The sequence below is a fragment of the Pteropus alecto genome, unplaced genomic scaffold (genome assembly GCF_000325575.1).
Source record: "Pteropus alecto unplaced genomic scaffold, ASM32557v1 scaffold53, whole genome shotgun sequence".
Taxonomy (NCBI): Eukaryota; Metazoa; Chordata; class Mammalia; order Chiroptera; family Pteropodidae; genus Pteropus; species Pteropus alecto.
Window position 1 is genome coordinate 1,102,018 of NW_006434366.1, and position 19,137 is coordinate 1,121,154.

The 19,137-nt window shown below is 41.3% G+C and overlaps 2 protein-coding genes across 6 annotated transcripts in view; one reads left to right on the plus strand and one right to left on the minus strand.

Annotated features, from left to right (window-relative positions):
* The window catches only part of MON1A (MON1 homolog A, secretory trafficking associated), a 9,819-nt gene extending 9,045 nt beyond the window's left edge, over nt 1-774 (minus strand). Inside the window, exon 1 of one of the 2 annotated variants that reach the window (XM_025044857.1) lies at nt 384-774. The gene's annotated coding sequence lies outside the window, so the exon portion shown is untranslated. The remainder of the gene's footprint in view (nt 1-383) is intronic. The other variant, XM_006909115.3, reaches the window with a different exon arrangement.
* A 5,044-nt stretch (nt 775-5,818) lies between these two features.
* RBM6 (RNA binding motif protein 6) overlaps nt 5,819-19,137 on the plus strand; it is a 91,942-nt gene continuing 78,623 nt past the window's right edge. For 3 of the 4 annotated variants that reach the window (XM_006909116.3, XM_025044811.1, XM_025044810.1), the window contains exon 1: nt 5,819-5,999. The gene's annotated coding sequence lies outside the window, so the exon portion shown is untranslated. Of the gene's footprint in view, nt 6,000-6,741; nt 6,846-19,137 lie in introns of all 4 variants that reach the window. The other variant, XM_006909117.3, reaches the window with a different exon arrangement.

Sequence of the window (19,137 nt, forward strand, 5' to 3'; positions counted from 1 at the left end):
GGTACTAGTCAGGGCTGGTAGCACTCGTCTCTCTGACAAAGGCTGTTCACCCTCCCTAGCAAACTAGAGACTAGAAAGGGTGGGTGGCTCACCCAATACGAGGGGCATCCCAGTTATCTGAACTAGGACACCCTTCAGAGCAGTCCCAAGCCTAGGATACTTTCAGGAGGTGTCCCGCTCAGCCCACAGTCGCCTCTGACACTCTTTGAAAGGAGCCTGCCTGTTGGTCGAATGCGTGTGCTTTGGGGAGTGGGTCCTACCTGGCCACTGCACCCTAAAGGACTTCGCCCTCCCAGCCAAAGGATGGGTTCCAGGCCTCGCCTTTTGTATTTCCCAGCTAGGGGGCTAACCGGCCTAGGGACCCCAAAGACACCCAGTCCTACCGCAAACGGCAGCGTAGACGGCAGGGGCCCCCAGTCCTCAAGCCCTTCCTTCCGAGGATGACAGCTCTCCAGTCTCGGCGGCCCCAGGCCACGTGGGTTGGCAGGAGGACTCACCTGTTCCTCGGGGGGACCCAGGACGCACAAAGATTGCCGGTCACTGCCTTCTGCCGGACCCCCGAAAGGGCACTGCTGTCCGGCGGGGCCGAAACTCAGGACGCAGGTTCGCGGGGTCACGGCACCCTGCAGACGCAGACATCGCCACGGCGCAGGCCACCGCCCCTTTCTACCTCCCCTCACCCGGCCGCCGGCCCAGGAAGACAGCCGTCGCCGGCCTCTCGCGGCAGAGGCCCGGCTCCAGCGGCTCAGCCCGGCCCTGCCCGGCCCCAGGGTGCGTTATGGGAAATGTAGTCCATAGCGCACCTGCGGTGCCTCGGAGTGGAGGGGCGGGGCGCCGGGTCCCGGCTGTGCCCCGGCGGGAGTTGTCTCACTAGGCGCCGCCTTCTCCAGGCACCTCTTTTGAATCTCAATCCCCGCTTGGACCGCGGACCCCACTCCCTGGCCCTTCCGCCTTAGCCAACCCGACGTTTATTTAAAGGGAGAGAAAAAGATGTTGGCGTTGCTTCCTTCACTGATTGTGGGAGGACGGCGCAAGTTTGAGGACCTGGATAAATGTCATTAGTGGGCCCGGCATATTGGCTGTAAGAGATATAGGCGCACCGATTGCTGATTGAAAAAAATCCTTTTAGCCATGTTTTGATATTATAGTATGAGGCTCTAGCACAGTTAATTCTCAAATCTGACTACACATAGAATGATCAGGGGAACTTTAAAAAACAAAACAAAACCACGAATGCTTGGCCACCACCCCTAGACAATTAGATTTAATTGAATTGGAATGGGACTCAGACAACAATATCTTAAAAAGCCTCCCAGGTGATTTGCCAGGGCAAGGAACTACTGCTACAGAACTTGTAATTTCCTAGATGCAAAGTAATAAAAACAACAGGAAAACATAAAGCTTTCCCAAACAATTTTATTTCTGGGAAACAGTTTGAAGATGTAAAATTAGGGATTAACAACAATACTGCTTGTGTTTTCTCAGAAGCGATTAAATCACTTTACAGCCTCGTGGTTAATTCGCCCAATGGTTCTGGGATGAAGGAGAAAGTCTGAAATCACTCCTTTGATTTTCCTTGCTGTTTAAGCATTACAATGCAGTGTACTGTCCGCATCTCAGCCCTACACTGGAATTGAGGGAGAGCTCTGCCCTTGGGCTTTTCTCGTGGTCTCAGATGGCTGCCATTTGACACTTACCTCAACAACACTGGCCTGTGACTGACATGATGACAAAGCTGTGACCTTTTACCAGAGATGGCTTTTCACAGGGCTATTAGACCCTTGCAAATAATTTAAGGGAAGATTTCTCCTCTCTTTTAGGTAAAAAAAAATGCCAGAAAAATGCCCAGTCTATTTATTTTTCTAGACAGGAGAGGAGTCTCCACAGGCCACTCATTTTCTCTCACTAGCTCAGGTGCCCAGGCTCCCTCCCTTAGGGTAAATATCATTTATATTGTTTTGCTTTCTTTAATCCCACAATATCACATTGTAAGAGTTTCAGCCAAGAAGATCTCATATAGCCAGAAATATCCTGGCTATATTCCATTAACCAAAAATTGGATCCCATCGATAATATACGTAATGAGTTTCCTTCACATCTCCATATTGACCTAGTTTCCTCAAGTCTCATTCTTGCTTTCAAGCACATCAGCTCCACTAGATAGCACCAGTCATTCGGAAGTATTGTTTCTACTTAGCCAAGCAAGTGACCTATACATACCTTATGTGCTTCTGGCTAAGATTTGTGCCTAGGACACTCTCCTAGAACTGTCAATGTAAGTAATGTCCAAAACTGTAGAGGATTTTTATGAGTTTGAGCCCAAACTGATGACAATTGCTGGGAAGCAAGCCCTCAAATGCTCTGGAGAGTGACAGCTTTGCACTTTCTTTTATGCATTTGGTATTAAGGAGGGAATGTAAGAAGATTACATGGAGGTGTGGGAAAGCAAAACTGGGATTGGATTACGGAATAGTTGACCCCCCTTCCAAGGGTATTCTGGTATTTCAAAGGTGTGTTAACCTTGATGCAGAAGAACTATGAACAGGACTCACCTAAAACAAAGACAAATCTTTTACTGAAAAGTTATATGCCTCAGGTGTGACTACCCACCATGACCTACCCAGTTAGGAATTTTTGATCAGATCACCCTGTGATGTTATTTTCAGTAGAACTCTTTTTTTTTTTTCCATCAGTGGAGCAAATCATTGCGGTTACTTACTAAAACATTTTAATGTTATTTAAAACTCCATTTTAATCCACCTATTGAATTATATTTTAATATTGGGACAACCCATTCCTTTACTTTTGCTGATAGGATTATCAAGAAATAAATCTTGGTCTTCTGGAATAATAATATCAACCTCATGATAACTCTAATGCCCTATGTAATTGATGCTGCTTGAAAATTTGGGCTTTGCCACAAACAACATTACATGCTATGCTGCACCTTCTGTCACCCTCCAGATTGGGGGCACCTTAAAAGCTTAGCATTCTGTTTTGTCTAGGCCTATGATTTTCATGGACCCAGCATGTCATCTCCACAGACCTCTTGTTCTTCCCCATATTTTCTTCTTCCATAGCTTTAATGGACATTTCGGAACCTAAGGTACTGAGGAGTTGTGGCTAAAGTGAAAAGACCTGATTATATCTTGAGGCTTGGATCTGTCCTCAGTCCTGTTGCTATTGCGTTTATGTGACCCCACAGCAAATCCTTTAATAATGACTCTTTCAGCATTTTCGGCCATTTTTCCCTTATACAAATACCAAGTATCTAATGTGAAATATTCTGAGCTAATAATAATAGCCGGTCCTTCCCAGGAAATTTTGAAGAGGTTTTCTTTCCTGCCTTTATTACTTTGCAGCTCCTGGTAAGGCAGCTGGTTTTTCTGCTCTGCTGGAAAATTTCACCTGTGGTCTTGAATCATCTCTATCTCTCCTGGTTCCTGTCTCTCATTTTAACATTTGATCAAATCTCTTCTTTCGATGCTGAAGAGCCATGGCCCCAAATGAAACTGCGGCAACAAGGAACAGATAGGACAATATCTTTCTCTTTGTTGCGTCCTCCCCTGTGAGGATGTAAGGGCTGAAAATGAGCCCACCTACCTGACTGGACCCTGTTCTCCCCATTCCATGTGAGGACACTTCTTTGGTTTAGCTTTTCTAAATAGCTCATACTTCCTGGTCTTAGGCAGTAAAAACAACCTTACAAGTACCATGGGCCTATGTAAGTAAAAAAAAAAAAACCAAAAAAAACCCTTAATAATTACCTTAACAAAAGGGGGAAAGTAGTCAGGAGCATGAGCCTTGGAGTATGACTGATCTGGGTTGAAATCTCCCCACCCTTTACTTTCTTGCGGTGGGCAAATTACTTAATCTTTCTGAGCTTTGGTTTCCTAACTATAAAAGGCATATCATATGGTTATTGTGAAGATTAGATGACATAATGAAATGCTAGACCAATGTCAGGCATGTAGTGTGATAAATGGTAGTAATTATTATTACACAAGAACAATGGGCATAAGGCAAGGTTAATTAGTCTCTTAATATAGTTCACCTCTTTAGAGGATAAGTACTATCTGATAAGGGAGCCCGATGCACCAATAATGGCCCAGTTTGTGAAGCAAAGTCAAAGTACCTACAGTTTTTGTAGCTGTTCTTCTTCTTCCCTGGAACCTCTTAATGATGGTGTGCCCCAGGCCTCAGGGTTGGAACTCTGCTCTCCTCATCCAAGTCCTTGACTTTAGATACCAGCACTAGTGATATGCCGATACCTCTTATATTTGCATCTCACCCTCAACTCCAGACTGAGGTATCTAATTGCTAATTCCAGTTTTCACTTGTCTACTAGATGTGGAAAACCCAAAACTGATCTCCTGCTCTTTCTACCAGAACTGCTCCTCCCTCATTCTTCCCTCTCTTCCCTCATCCAAGTCCGTCTCCTGTTTCCACTGTGACCACACAGGTACAAGTATCATCCTTCTGTGATTGTATCATTGCCACAGTCTCCAAGCTGGATGCCCTGCTACTACCCTTCCCACCTTCAGCCTATTCTTTACACGGCAGCCAAAGGGATCCTATTAACATAGAAGGCAAGTCATGATATTCTATTTAGAGCCCTCCAACAGCTTTCCATTTCCCTTCTTACAGAAATCAAACTCATTTAAGCATAAACTGTATATCCTGTTTAACTTGTTGTCTCCAGTAACTGCCAGCAACCCCATCTCCACTAGGGCAGCAAAGTTTTTTTCCCGTGTTTCCAGTACCTGATACAATGCTTGGCACACAGCAGGTGCTTCAGTTATTGAAGAAATGACTTCCAGACAAGATGCCTGAAAAGTGGGAAGGTAATTTTAGAGACTATTTAACCCAACAACCTCCTTTCTTTACAGATAAAGTTTGCTTTATTTTAGAATGCTTTATAGGGTGTTTCTTGTAGCAGACTTTTTTGATCCCGTGATGTTGAATTTGGGCTATAAAATCTGGTTACTTTCCCTAAGGGTCTACTGACAGGGATGCCAGGTGGCTGGAATTAGCAAGCATTTCAACAGTGTAGACAATCCACCTGGAGGCCTGGAGCTGGCCATTTAAAGAATATTAGCCTGAAAGAGACTCTGGAAGTGAGCTGCAAACTAAAAGCTGTGATGTCCCTCTTTTCCACTGGATTGCTGATTTGCAGATAGCTTCCAGTTCCTCTGCGACCTCGCACAAATCACTCTTGGCCAGATTTATTGCCTGAGAACTAGCAAAGCCCTATGGAACCTTGGCGGACTTTCCTTTACAGGCAGGGCTGCCGAACCTTCAACATAGCTAAGGATATTAGCTTACTGCCTGGTGTTCTTGAGCTGGGGATGCCTAACTTGGACAAGGGACGAACCTCTGTGACTACTGCTTCTCTAATTCAAGTACTTCTCTCGCACCTATCCTCGGTCTTGGGCAAAAGGGCTAAACTCCTGGACTGGAAGGGCCAGCAGCCCCTCCCTTGGAAGGCTTCAGCTGTTGAAGGATCCCTTCCATTTCCTCCACACTAACGGGCAACAAGGCAGCCTCGAGCTAGACAGGCCAATGTCGTATCCACGCTTCCTGGCGGTGAGCAAACATCGAGAAGACCAAGCCACCACCACTCGCTCAAATCCGAAGAGAGCAAAGGAAGACGACTAGCGCAGGTCAGAGGTCAAACCACAACTCCCAGCAGGTCCCGCGCACCGGGGCAGAGAAGCGCCCTCCCATTGGACGCGGGCGAGCAGCGTGCCCTTACGCCCCGCCCCCGCGGGCACACCTCCCTCTTTCCCCCGCCCCCCGCGCGGGGCACGGCGGGAGTGGAGTCGGCGCGACCAGCCGGCGTACTCCATATCCCGGCGGGCCGAGCGCTGAAGGCGGCGGCGCGGCGCCTTTGTGGAGGCAGCGGCCGGGCGCGGAGGAAGTTCCGGTCCCCGCGACGCTGGGTCGGTGGCCGCGGCTGAGGATTAGGAGGAGCGGGCCGTGGAGGCCGCGCTGCCTCGGTAAGGGCCTGGGGAGGTAGGGAGGGCGTGCCAGAGCCTGCGGGAAAACAGCTGGCCTGGTAGGCCGCTCTGGACGTCGCGGGCCCACGCGGCCTGGAAGCTGTGGCTTCGGTGTCGCGGGGCGGCCGCGACTTTGCTCGGGAAGAAGAGAGCCAAGTGGCGGTGTGGTGAGGGAGGCGCCGCCCACGGGAGGAGCGCCCTGGAACGGTCTCGGGCCCGGGGCGGGGCCCGGCACGGTGGTCGAAATACCGGTCCATCCTCGGGGCTGCGGGCTGCGGGGTCGCGGTCTGGCGCGCGGTTGCTGTTCGGTGCTCCGGCCCTGCGGAGCCGCAGGCGGGCCCTGTATTCCTGCCTTTTTTCCTGCTTTTGCAGGAATCTGATTTAGTTCTGAGGTATCGCTCGACAGCCTCGCCCTCAGACCTGAACAGACACGAGTGGGCTCGGCGGGACCACAGGGCGCGAGAGCTCAGATCCCGGCACCCCAGGCAGTGGAACCTGGAGGCGGGGGACTGGTCTGGGGGGTTCTGCGCCCGTTGGGCGAATGTGGGAGGAGCAGGATGTTTTCCTCGTATTCACTCTTTAGATTCCTTTTGGCGTTGTAAATCTGTCTTTCTTTTAACTTTAGAATTGATGTTATGCTACTGGGTTCAACTCTGGGAGTGCATTTTTTAATAAAAAGAAAGGGCCTTGTTTCGTAAGGTACATAAACTGTAAGGATAATTGTATTTTTTGCATATTCCAGGTTTGCTTGTGAAGGTCAAAGTTGCTGGATCTTAGTGAAGGATTTCAGTAGACTGATGCACCTGGTCACCTGGTTCATTTTCTGAACTCTGGATTGTGCCCTAGGTTTGTTAGTTTTCAACTTCCTGTTGAGTAATGTCTCCAGTGTGAATGGTTTAATAATGTCAACATCAGCAAACTTGTGAGGACTTCAGGGAGAGGTATCAAGGACTGATGAGTTTTGCTAGGACTGGCAAGGTCTGAAGTAACTAATGATATGTTACCATTTGGGTGAAACACACAAAAGTTGGACCAGAACCTTATCTCATTAGCACTCAACTAAGTACCTAACCTATAGGATAGGTACGCGGTCTCTCTAGACATCCTTAGCACCCTTATTTGCAGAATTCTGTTACCAGACTTGGGTTTACTTTTGTTGCCTTTAGGATCCTACGTTCTCTGTCTTCTGTGAAGACAATTGTCTAATGAGCTCTGTGGTCTCATTGCAGAAACTTGGGGGCAAGGTTATATTCTTCTGCTAATGTTTATTGTATATACTGGTATTAACTTGGTTCAGAGTTCTAGTAATATTCAAACTATCAGAAAGTTCTCAGATTTTCAAGATCATAAATCATTCCTTTGATGGACTCTTCTAGCTATACACCAGGTGTTTAGAATTAATTTTTCTGCTAGACTCCCACCATACACTGTTTGTTACATTCACTTAGTGGGGCATCTATTCAGTGCCTTTTATAACCCTCCTATCACACTGTGGGACTCAGTAGAAGAACTCTAGAATCTGATAGAGTTTCAGTCCCTGACGACTCCACTACTCAGTGATATTGGACAGACTACCTAATTTCAGGTTCCTCATACGTGTAATGAGGTTAAGAAATGTAGCCACCCCACAGTTTGTTGTGAGGTTAATGTAGTACTTGTAGTGCCCTTAGAACAGTGCCTTGTATGTAGACAGTGTTCACTAAATGTTAATCACCACTGTTAGCTTTTTTCATAAAACAGCTTTGTCGAGATATAATTCACACACTATACAATTCATTTATTTAAGGTGTATGATTCAGTGTTTTTTTTGTATGTTAACGTTACTAATTTTTTTTTTACAAAGTTGTGATAAACGTATTTTTTAATATGTTTTATAACAAAAGTTGCCATTTAAATAATTTTTAGGTGTAGAATTCTTTAATTACATATAGTAGTGCAACCATTACCACTATTTCAAAAACTTCTTCATTACCCCAAACAGAAACTCTAACTATTAAGCAAGTAACTCTCATGGCCCCTCCCTCCAGCACCTGGTAACCTCTAGTCTGTATTCTGTCTCTAAAAACTTGCCTGTTCTAGGTACTCCATATAAGTGGAATCATAAAATATTTCCCCTTGTTTCCAACTTATTTCCCTTAACATAACGTTTTCAAGGCTCATTCATGTCATAGCATGTATCCAGACTTCATTCTTTAAAAATTAGAAACAAAATTGAGTTATAGTTGACATCTTTTTAAATTTATGCCTACAGCACCTGGTCTTCCTAGGTGGTCTCCCATCCAAGTACTAACCAGGCCTGACCCTGCTTAGCTTCTGAGATCAAACTTTTTTTTTTTAGTTGACATCTTTTTCTCTTTTAAGGCTGACTAATATTCTGTTGGTGCATATAGACCACATTTTATCTGTTTATTTGTTGGTAGACAATTGGATTGTTTCCACCTTTTGGCTGTTGTGAATAATGCTGCTGTGAACATGGATATACAATTCTCTCAATGTCCTTGCTTTCAGTTTCTTTGATATACCCAGAAGTGGGGTTATGTGATAATTCCGTATTTAAGTTTTTGAGGAACTGCCATACTAGTTTTCCACAGAAGTTGCAATGTCATTTTACATTCCCAACAGTAATGCACAAGGGTTCCAATTTCTCTATATTTTGACAACACTTGTTATATATATATATATTTTTATAATAGCCACCCTAATGGATGTGAAGTTTTCTCTCTCTCTCTCTTTCTCTTTCCTTACCATTTTTAAATGTACAGTTTAATGGTATTAAGTACATTCACAGTGTCATGGGACTATAATTACCAGACAGCTCCAGAACTTTTTTCATCTTCCCAAATCAAAACTATGTGTCCATTAAATAATAACTCCCCATTCTCCCCTCTTCTGGCCACTGGCAACAACCATTCTACTTTTCATTTCTATGAATTTACCAAGTCTAGGTATCTCATATAAGTAGAATCATAAATCATACAATATGTGTCCTTTATTGACTGACTTATTCATTTAGCATAGTATTTTCAAGATTTGTCCGTGTTATAGCATCTATTAGAATTTATTACTTTTCGAGGCTGAATAATATTCTGTTGTATGTATATACCACATTTTGTTTATCTGTTCATCTGTTGATAGACATTTTAGTTCGTTCTACCTTTTGGCTATTGTGAATAATGCTCTTGTGAATATGGACATACGTATATCTGCTTGAGTCCCTGATTTTGTATCTTTTGGATATATTTCTAGAAGTGGAATTGCTGGATCATATAGTAATTCTATTTTTAATTTTTTGAGGATCTACCATACTTTTCCACAGTGGCCATTTTACATGCCCACTAGCAATACATAAGGTTCCTCACCAACTTCTTGTTTTCTTTTGTGTTTGACAATAGCCATGTTAATGGGTGTGAAGTGACATTTCATTGTGGTTTTGATTTGCATTTCGTAATGTTGATGATACTGAACATCTTTTCATGTGCTTATTAGGCGTTTGTATATTCTTCTTTGGAGAAATGTCTATTCAAGTCCTTTGACCATTTTTAATCAGGTTTTGTTGTTTGGAGTTTTCTATATACTTGCATATTAAACCCTTATCGGATATATGATTTGCAGATATTTTCTCCTTTCCGTTGCTTGCCTTTTTACTCTGTTAATAGTGTTCTTTGATGCAAAAAAGATTTTAATTTCGATGAAGTCCAATTTGTCTATTTTTTTATTTTGTTGACTGTGCCTTTGGTGTCATTCAAAACATCTTTGCCAAATCCAGTGCATGAAGCTTTCCCTCCATGTTTTCTTCTGAGAGTTGTTTTTTTTTTTCTAGATTAGGGGTTATTTTTGTTTTTGTTTGTTTGTTTGTTTTTGGCTTTATTGAAATATAGCAGACAGTTGCTCATATTTACATTGTACCATTCACTGAATTTTTAAAAAATTATAGTCGGCATACAATAATAGTTTTAGTTGTACAGCATAGTGATTAGTGATCAATATAACTCTCAAAGCAATCACCTGCTAAATCTAGTACCGTTCTTCACCTTACATATTTATTACTGCTATAAACTATTTTCCTTATGCTAAACTGTATCTTCTTGTCTATTTTGTAACTGTCCATTTGTACTTCTTAATCTCTTTGCCCTTTTTCACCATCCCTCCCAAGCCCTCTCTCATCTAGTAGCCCTCAGAATATTTCCTGTATCTGTGAGTTTATTTCCGTTGTTGTTGTCGTTTATTTTGTTCTTTAGATTCCATGTGTACGTGAAATCGTGATATTTGTCTTTCTCTTACTTCATTCAGCACAGTATCCTCTAGGTCCATCAAGGCAAAAGCTTTTTCCATCCCCTTCCTTTTAGTCTGTGTATGTCTTTTAATATGAAGTCTCTTGTAGGCAGCATATGTAGGGATCTTGTTTAGTTTCTGTTCAGCCACTATCTTTTGGTTGGAGCACTTAATTCTTTTCCATTTGGGGTACTCATTGATAGAAATGTAGTTATTACCGTTCTTTATTCCTGTTTTTGATACATGTTTTTTCTTCTTAAAGAAGTCCCTCCAACATTCCCTTTAATACTGGCTTGGCGTTGATAAATTCCTTTAGCTTATTTTTGTCTGGGAAGCTCTTTATGTGTCTTTCAACTCTAAATGATAGCTTTGTTGAATAAAGTATTCCTAGTTGTAGATCCTGGGTTTTCATCATGTTGAATATTTTGTGCCAAGCCTTTCTGTCCTGCATATTTTCTTTTGAGAAATCAGCTTCCAGTCTTATGGGAGCTCCTTTGTAGGTAACTAACTGCATTTCTCTTGCTGCTTTTAAGATTCTCTCTTTGTATTTAATCTTTGGCATTTTAATTATAATGTGTCTTGGTGTGGGCTTCTTTAGGTTCATCTTTTTTGGGACTTCTGAGCTTCTTGGAGGGTTGTATGTTTGTTTCCTTCACTAGGTTAGGGAAGCTTTCCATCATTATTTTTTCAAATCTTCAACTTCTTGTTTTCCTTCAGGTACCTCTATGTCATGGATATTTTACATTTAATGTGTCCCATAGGCTCCTTAAATTATTATAGTCTTGGCTTCTTTTTTCTTGCCATTCTGATTGAGTGTCTTTGGCTTTTCCATCCTCTGTATCAGTGGTTCGATCTTCTTTATCCACTCTGTTAACTCCGTCTCATATACTCTTCAGCTCAAATAATGTGTTCTTCATTTCTGACTGTTCCTTTTATAATTTCCATTTCCATTCTTATGTATTTTATCTCTTTGTTAAAATTCTCAGAGTTCATCTACACTTTCCGTAAGTTCATTGAGCATCTTTATAACCAGTGTGTTGAACTCTGCATCTGTGAGATTGCTTGACTCTGTTCTTACTGGATCTCTGTTCTGTTCTCTCATACGATTTCTGCTTCTTTGTCTTCCCATTTTGGTTGCCTTTTTGTGTCTGTTTCTATGTACTAAGCAGACCTCCTTAGTCTCCCGGTCTTATTAGCGTGGCTTTGTGAAGTAGGTGTCCAGTGGCACAGTCCTGAGAGGGGTTCAACTCAGGCCAAGTTTAGCCCTTGCCTGTGTCCCTCCGGGGCCACCTGTTAAGATTCAGCAAGTAATCCACAGATGCTATGCTTATAGTTGCCTCAAGAGGCCATGCCAGAGACTGAGGTCAGCTGCCACTAATGTGAGTCTTGGCACTGCTTAGCAAGAAGCACCTTGTGAGTCTGGAGCACTGGACTTGCCCAGGTCACAACAGGATTTGGCTTCAGTGGGGCCTGAGTTGGGGGAGGTGGAGTTTCAGGGAATCCTCTGGGCAGAGCGGCCTCTATTATCAGTTTAATGGCCTCTCACTTATGGCGGTGCTGAGTCCCTACACTGGGAGTGGGATGGGGAGGACTCAACAGAGAAAGAGTGGATCCCGCCAGCACTTCTGCCTAGGAGAGAGCCTCACCTCCTCTGGCCCTCACTCTGACAACTCTGTGTCCTCCCTTAAGTCTCTGGTGCGCCCCCCCCTCCCGGTACAGCCGGCCTGGTGCTGGTGCTCAGAGTGAGCAGGTCCATCACAGCTAAAGTCTGCTCTCGGACATGGCTCCTTTAAGAGGCATCTGCGGCTGCCGCTGCCATAGCCTCTGACCCATTCTGCCGCTCAGGACCAGGCAGCCTCACTACTTCGCCCCCTCCTACCTTCTGCTGTTGCAAGGTGATTTCTTATTTATTTCTCTCCCGAGTTGTAGTGCTTCTGTTCATCTAGATTCCAGGCGACTTTGCTTGCTGTTTGCTCCGTGTTTCTGTCACAACTTCATTGTGGTCACAGGAGGGATAAACAAAGCCTCTATCATTTATGCCATATTTTCCCTGATCTCTGAAGGATTTTATCTCATGTTTAGGTTTTTGATCCATTCTGAGATAATTTTTGTATATGATGTTAGGTAAAGGTCCTACTTCATTCTTTTGCATGTTGATATCTAGTTTTCCTATGACCATTTGTTGAAAAGACTCTTTTCCTGATTGCATAGTGTTGGTACCGTTGTTGAAAATCACTTGACAATATGTATGTGAGGGTTTATTTCTGGGTTCTCTATTCCATTGTTATTTATATCTGTCCTTATACAAATACCACACTTGATTACTGTAGCTTTACAGTAAGTTTTGAAATGGGCAAGTGTGAGACCTCCATTTGTTTTTAAAGATTTTTTTGGCTATCCAGAATCCTTTGGCATTCCATATGAATTTTAGGATGGGTTTTTCTAAGAGCATTGGCTTTGGAATCATATGGTCTTGAATTTGCATATTGACTTTTCCTCATATTAGTTATATTGTTTTGGGGCAAGTGTCTCAACCTATTTCATCCTCAGTTTCATAGTCTATAAAGTGGGAGTGTTAACAGAACTTACTCCATGGAGGACTTGTGATGATTAAATGAGAGAACCCATGTTAAATGCTTAACCGTGGCAGTCAGCGCTCAGCTTGCCTTTATTACTCTTGTTTCAGAGAGTAGGAATAGACATACCCAGGAAGGTCCTTTCTAGCTTAAAGTTATTATGATTTTAAATACCTGAGCATAGTATCAGTAGTAATAATATTTAATACATTATTGCTTTAAAATTTTTCAAACTTTTTTTTGGAGACATAATTTTTCATATCAAAAAATTCACTCATTGTAAGGTTCAGTTTGATGCTATCATCACTATTCAGAGTTAGAGTTCTTCCAGCACCTCAAAACATTGCTTAGTTCTGGTGAACAAACAATACAATATACAGATGATGCATTATTGAATTGTACATTTGAAACCTGTATAATTTTATTAACCAAAATCACTCCAATAAATTTAATAAAATTAAAAAAATAACGGGATGGCACGACAGTGCTTTGAAATGTTAGCTAAGCACAATAACTAACTAGCCAGCTAGTTAAATAAATAACTAAATGCATAAAAAGGTTACCTAGTTCCTGTTTGTTTTTATCCCCAGTTCCCACTTCAACTGCAAGTCCTAGCATCCACTGATCTGTTTTGTGTCATTGTAGTTTTGTTTTCTAGAAATTTCCTATAATTGGAATTACACAGTTACCAGTCTTTTGTGTCTGTCTTCTTTCACTTGAAATGTTTTTTGAAGTTCATCTGTGTTGTTACATTCTTTTTTATGGATATCTCACATTTTTATTCAGCTGCCTGTTGATGGACATTTGGATTGTTTCCAGTTTTTGGCTATTATGAATAAAGTTTCTATGAATGTAATTGCTTCTTATGCATGATCTAATTTACTCTTTATGGTAATCATACCCAGGCAGTCTTAAAACACAGGCAATAGTCCTGTGGTCTTGAAACTCTTTTACCTTGGGCCACCTAAAAGAATTAAAAATTTTCCCGCTAAAATTTTGAAAAACTTATTTACTACTTTGCACATTTCTAAGGTAGCATTTTAACATTTCTATAATAAATAGCTGCAAAGGATATGTTTTCTGGTATATGTTGCATACATGCTTTGAATATATATTTGTCAAAACCTTGGAGCTGCAGACTTAATTTATGAAAAATGTCTGTCATATAATGTAATTGGCGAATCAAATTTAACATCAGTCATTTAGCCAAATCAGACTGCATCAATGGGAATGCATTCCAAATCCCAAAAAATTTTTAAATTAAACCCTTTAAATAGTAATAGGTAACATTTACTGAGTATTTATTTATCAGGCACTGTCCTATCGAATTTACATTGTTATTTTATCCTATAACTCTATGAAGTACATATTATCTTTATCCTCATTTTACAGATTAGTAAACCGAGGCAATAAGTTAAATAAGTTGCTTAAGGTCCAGTGTGGCAGAGCCAAGATTTGCTTCCGAGGAGTCTAGCTCTGAACTCAAGCAGAGTATGTCCTAAGAGTGTACTCTTAGCCCTGTACTGCCTTATAGAGCTCACTCTTAAATTAGCGACCTGACTAATTTGCTGATATAAGGGACCAGGACATAAGAAAGAATATTTAAAACCTGGGGAATTTCCGTTCATAAAAAAAGCAGCTCTAATGAAGTATTAAAATGTTTCCTTGTAGTAATAAAGTCAAAATACAAATTAGTATGCAAGTTTGAGATTCCTCTGGGATAGCCAAGTGACAATTTCTGGCAGGCATTTGGACTTTACAGACATCTAGGCAGGAGATGGAGAAGTGGAAATTATCATAGAGATGGTAGATGTGGTTGAATTGGGAATGGATGAGATTGCCCAGAGTCAGCTTGGCAGCTTAAAAAGTTGAAATTTATTTCTGACAATTCTGGAGGTAGGGTCAAGGTCAAGGTTCTGGCCGATTTGGTTCCTGGTGAGGATCCTCTTGGTTTGCGAACAGCTCCCTTCTTGCTGTATGGTCACGTGGTAGAGAGATCATTTCTCTTTGGTCTCTTATAAGGACACTAATCCCATTCATGAGGGCCCCACTTTCATGACCTAATTATCTCCCCAAAGCCCCACCTCCAAATACCATCACTCTTGGGATTAGGGTTTCAACATATGAATTTTAGAAGGACACAGACATTGAGTGCATAGCACCTGGGGATGACACGTGGACCAGGAACAGTGCTGGGGAACAGTATAGAGCCCTGGAGGATAAGCAGTATTTGGCAGACATTCATTTAATTATTCAACTAATATTTAAAGATTTTGTTGTGTGTGTCACATGAGAGAGACTTCAGTATATTTACAAACAAAAAGGAAGCAGTCAACAGAGTGGTAATATAGGCAAAAAAAATTAAGTGATAGAGCAAGGTGAAAGGGTAGGTTCTTCAAGCTACAGTCTTCAATACGGAGGTACACAAAAACATTCCAGAGAGAATGTGGGCATGTAAATTTTTAAAGGAATTAATATGTAAAACAACATAACCGAGTTTTTTAAGAATGGATCTTGCTCCTAAATGTAAGAGCTAAAACTATTAAACTTTTAGAAGAAAATGGGAAAGCTTCATGCATTGGATTTGGTGGTGATCTCTTGAACAACAACAAAAGCACAGTTAGAAAAATAGATTTCATTAAAATTAAAACCTTTTCTCTTGAATAACAACAAAAGCACAGTTAGAAAAATAGATTTCATTAAAATTAAAACCTTTTCTTCATCAAAGAACACTAAAAAGGCAACTCACAGAATGGAAGAAAATATTTGCAAATTATATGTCTGATAAAGGCTTAATATCCAGAATATATAGAAAACTCCTAAACTCAACAACAATAAAATCTGAATAAAAAATAGGAGACTTGAATAGACATTTTTCCCAGGAAGGATATACAAGTGGCTAAAAAGCACATGGAAAGATATTCAGTATCATCAATGATTAGGGAAATGCAAATGAAAACCACAATAAAATGCCATTTCTTACTTCTATAGGATAGCTATGTATCCAAGACAAATAAGCAAACAAAACAGGTTGGTGAGGATGTGGAGAAATTGAAACTTAAAACTTAAATTATTCTACTAGAGCTGCATAACAAAATACCACACACTGACTTGAAACAAAAAAAGTTTATTTTCTCACAGTCTGGGGGTTGAACTCCAGATCAAGGGGCTAGCAGAGCTGGTTTTTGGCAAGGCCTTTCTCCTTAGCTTAGCCTTTTCTCTTTGCATGAATTCCTTTGATACCAGTCCTGTTGTAGTAGAGACTCATCCTTACAACCCTTTTTAACCTTTATTATCTTCTTAAAGGTCCTTCCTCTAAATATAATCACATTGGGGGCTAGGGCTTCAGCGTATGGATTGGGGCAGGGGATAGGGCTTGGCACGGTTAAGTCTGTAACAGAATCTTGTGTACTATTGGTGGGAATATAGAATTGTGTAGCTGCTGTGGAAGACAATATGGTGGTTCTTGAAAAATTAAAAATAGACTTTCCGTATGATCCAGCAATTCCACTTCTGGGTATATATCTAAAATAATTGAAAGGAGGGTCTCAGAGATATTTGTCCATCCATGTTCATTAATCTCAGTAGCTAAAAGATAGAAGTAATCCAGGTGTTCATCATTTGGATGAATGGATAAACAAAAGGTGGTATATAAACACAGTGGAATGTTATTCAGCCTTAATCCATTCCCGTTTTCCCTGAGAATACTTAGCAGCATTACTTGAGGCTGTATCGTTTACCTTTAGATAACCTGCGGATTACAGTTGTAATCTCACACACAAAGTTTGCCAGACATCACCTATGCTTTTCCAGGAATTACATCAAAACGGGACTTGTGCAGTTGGGACAGCTCATTTAAACAGAAAACAGATCCCAAACGATCTAAAAAAAAAGATTGCAAAGGGGACGACTCCAGCCAGATTCTTTCGTGAATTTATGGCACTGAAGTGGTGTGACGAGAAGGAGATGACAATGTCATCAGCATTCCACAATGATACTGTGATTGTAGACATCAGAAATGGAAAGAAAACTAAGAAGCCATGTGTCATTGTGGATTATAACGAGAATATGGGAGCAGTGGACTAGACTGATCAGATGCTCACTTATCCAACTGAGCACAAAAGGCACAAGTTTTGGTAAAAGAAATTCTTTCGCCACCTTCTAAACATTGCAGTGCCGAGCTCCTCCACTCCTTTTCAAGAAGGACAATCCTGAGCACACAACCAGCCACATAAACTTCAGACTGACGTTAATTGAAAGAATTCTGGAAAAGTATCACAAACCAGGGCAGCAACGTCTTCGAGGTCATCCGTGCTCTGATGACATCACACCTCTTCGCCTGTCTGGAAGAATTTCTCCAAGAGCATACCACCAACACCAGAAACAGTCTAGCTGGTTGCTGCGAAGGATGCCGCTCGCACAACGACAAGGATGGCGAGAAGGTCCGGAGAGGACTGCAGTATTTTTGTGTGGAACGTGACGTTCCGCTTTGTGGTGGTCTGTGCTTTGAAATTTAAAAAAAAAAAAAAAATTATTAAATACTGATCATCATATATGTTTCTGTTACGTTGATTAGAGGCAAGTTCTATTTAGAAATAACTCCAAAAAATACAGTTTTTGTATTTTATTTTCACATTGAAAACCAGTCAGATTTGCTTCAGCCTCAAAGAGTGTATTTATGTAAAATTAATTTAATGCGGGCAGCGAGCTGCACTTTTTTTCCTAAATGGGAAATGGGTTAAAAAAAGAATGAAATTCTAATAGATGCTGCATTATGGATGAACCTTGAAGACAGTATGCTAAGCTAAATAAGCCAGTCACGGAAAGACAAATATTGCATGATTTTGCTAGTATTTTCAGGTACTTAGGGTCAGAATCATAGAGACAAAGTAGAATGGTGGTTGCCAATGGCTAGGTAAAGAGGGGAATGAATACAGAGTTTCAGTTTTGCAAGATGAAAAACGTTCTGTAGGTGGGTGGAGATGATAGTAGCACAGCAATGTGAATGTACTTAATGCCACTGAACTATACACCTGAAAAGGGTAAATAGTAAATTTTGTATGATGTATATTTTACCACAATTTTTAAAAAAACGTAATTTAAAAAAAGAATGGGTCTTACTGATTCTCCTTATCCATCTCCCCTTTCTTATAACCTCTGTTTCACTTGACCCAAAAGGCACCGTTGCATTTGAAATCTCGTCAAAGTACACTACCCCAGGGAGGAAAACCCTTCAGGACACCAGTGTTTATCTCAGCTCCTACTGAAGGATATTTGGGTTGTTTCCATTTAAAAAAGCTATTGTGCTGATCCTGGTCTGATCTTGGAAGCTAAGCAGAGTCGAGCATGGTTAGTACTTGGATGAGAGACCACCTAGGAAGACCAGGTGCTGTTGGCGTAAACAATAAAAAATAAGGAATTGTAAGCTGACAAGGTCCTTGCAATCTGTGAGGTCAACAAGGGTTGCCTCACCTAAAAAAACAAACAGTAAATGAAACAAAATTTATGAATAAAGCTTTTGCAGATGTATTCTTACAAGTCTTTTGTTTCATTTACCTCAGGTAGATACTTCGAAGTGAAATTGCTGGGTCCTAGGGTGATGTTTGTCAGACCAGTTTCTAAAATGGTTGTACCATTTTGCATTCTTTCTAGTGGTTTACGAGAGTTCTGATTGCTGGAAATTTGTGTCTGTTTGATTTGATGAGTCTTGTTAATTTTAGCAGTTCTAGTGGGGCATACTGTTACTTCATTGTGGTTTTAATCTTCTTTATGATTAATAATAGTGAGCACTTGTCAGATATGTGTTGCAAATATTTATTTTCCATTCTATAGTTTGCCTACTCAGTTTTAAACATTGTCTTTTGAAGAACAGGTTTTAATTTTAATCTTTTTCTTTTGTGATTAATACTTTCTGGATCCTTTATAGGAGTGTTTGCTGACACCAAGCTCAGAAAGATTTTCTCCTGTTTTCTTTTAGAAGCTTTGTCATTTAGCTTGTGCATTTATTTCTGATTGATTTTTAATTTCGTGTGTGCTATGATGGTAGGCAAAGCAAGTGCCAACGGGGAATCAGGATATGGTTGTGGAGAGGGAGCCTGAGAAACTGCTGCCACATCCAGGGAATGCAGCAGGTGTGCAAATTCCCACTCCAGCTCTGAGGAGGACTCTTCTGAGGCCTTGTAACGGCAGTGAATACACTTAATATCTTTTAATGGGAATTTTTTGGTGGGAACGAGAGTGCTGTGAGCAGCCAGTAATTCCAGTTCCTATATTGCATATTAAAGTTGCTA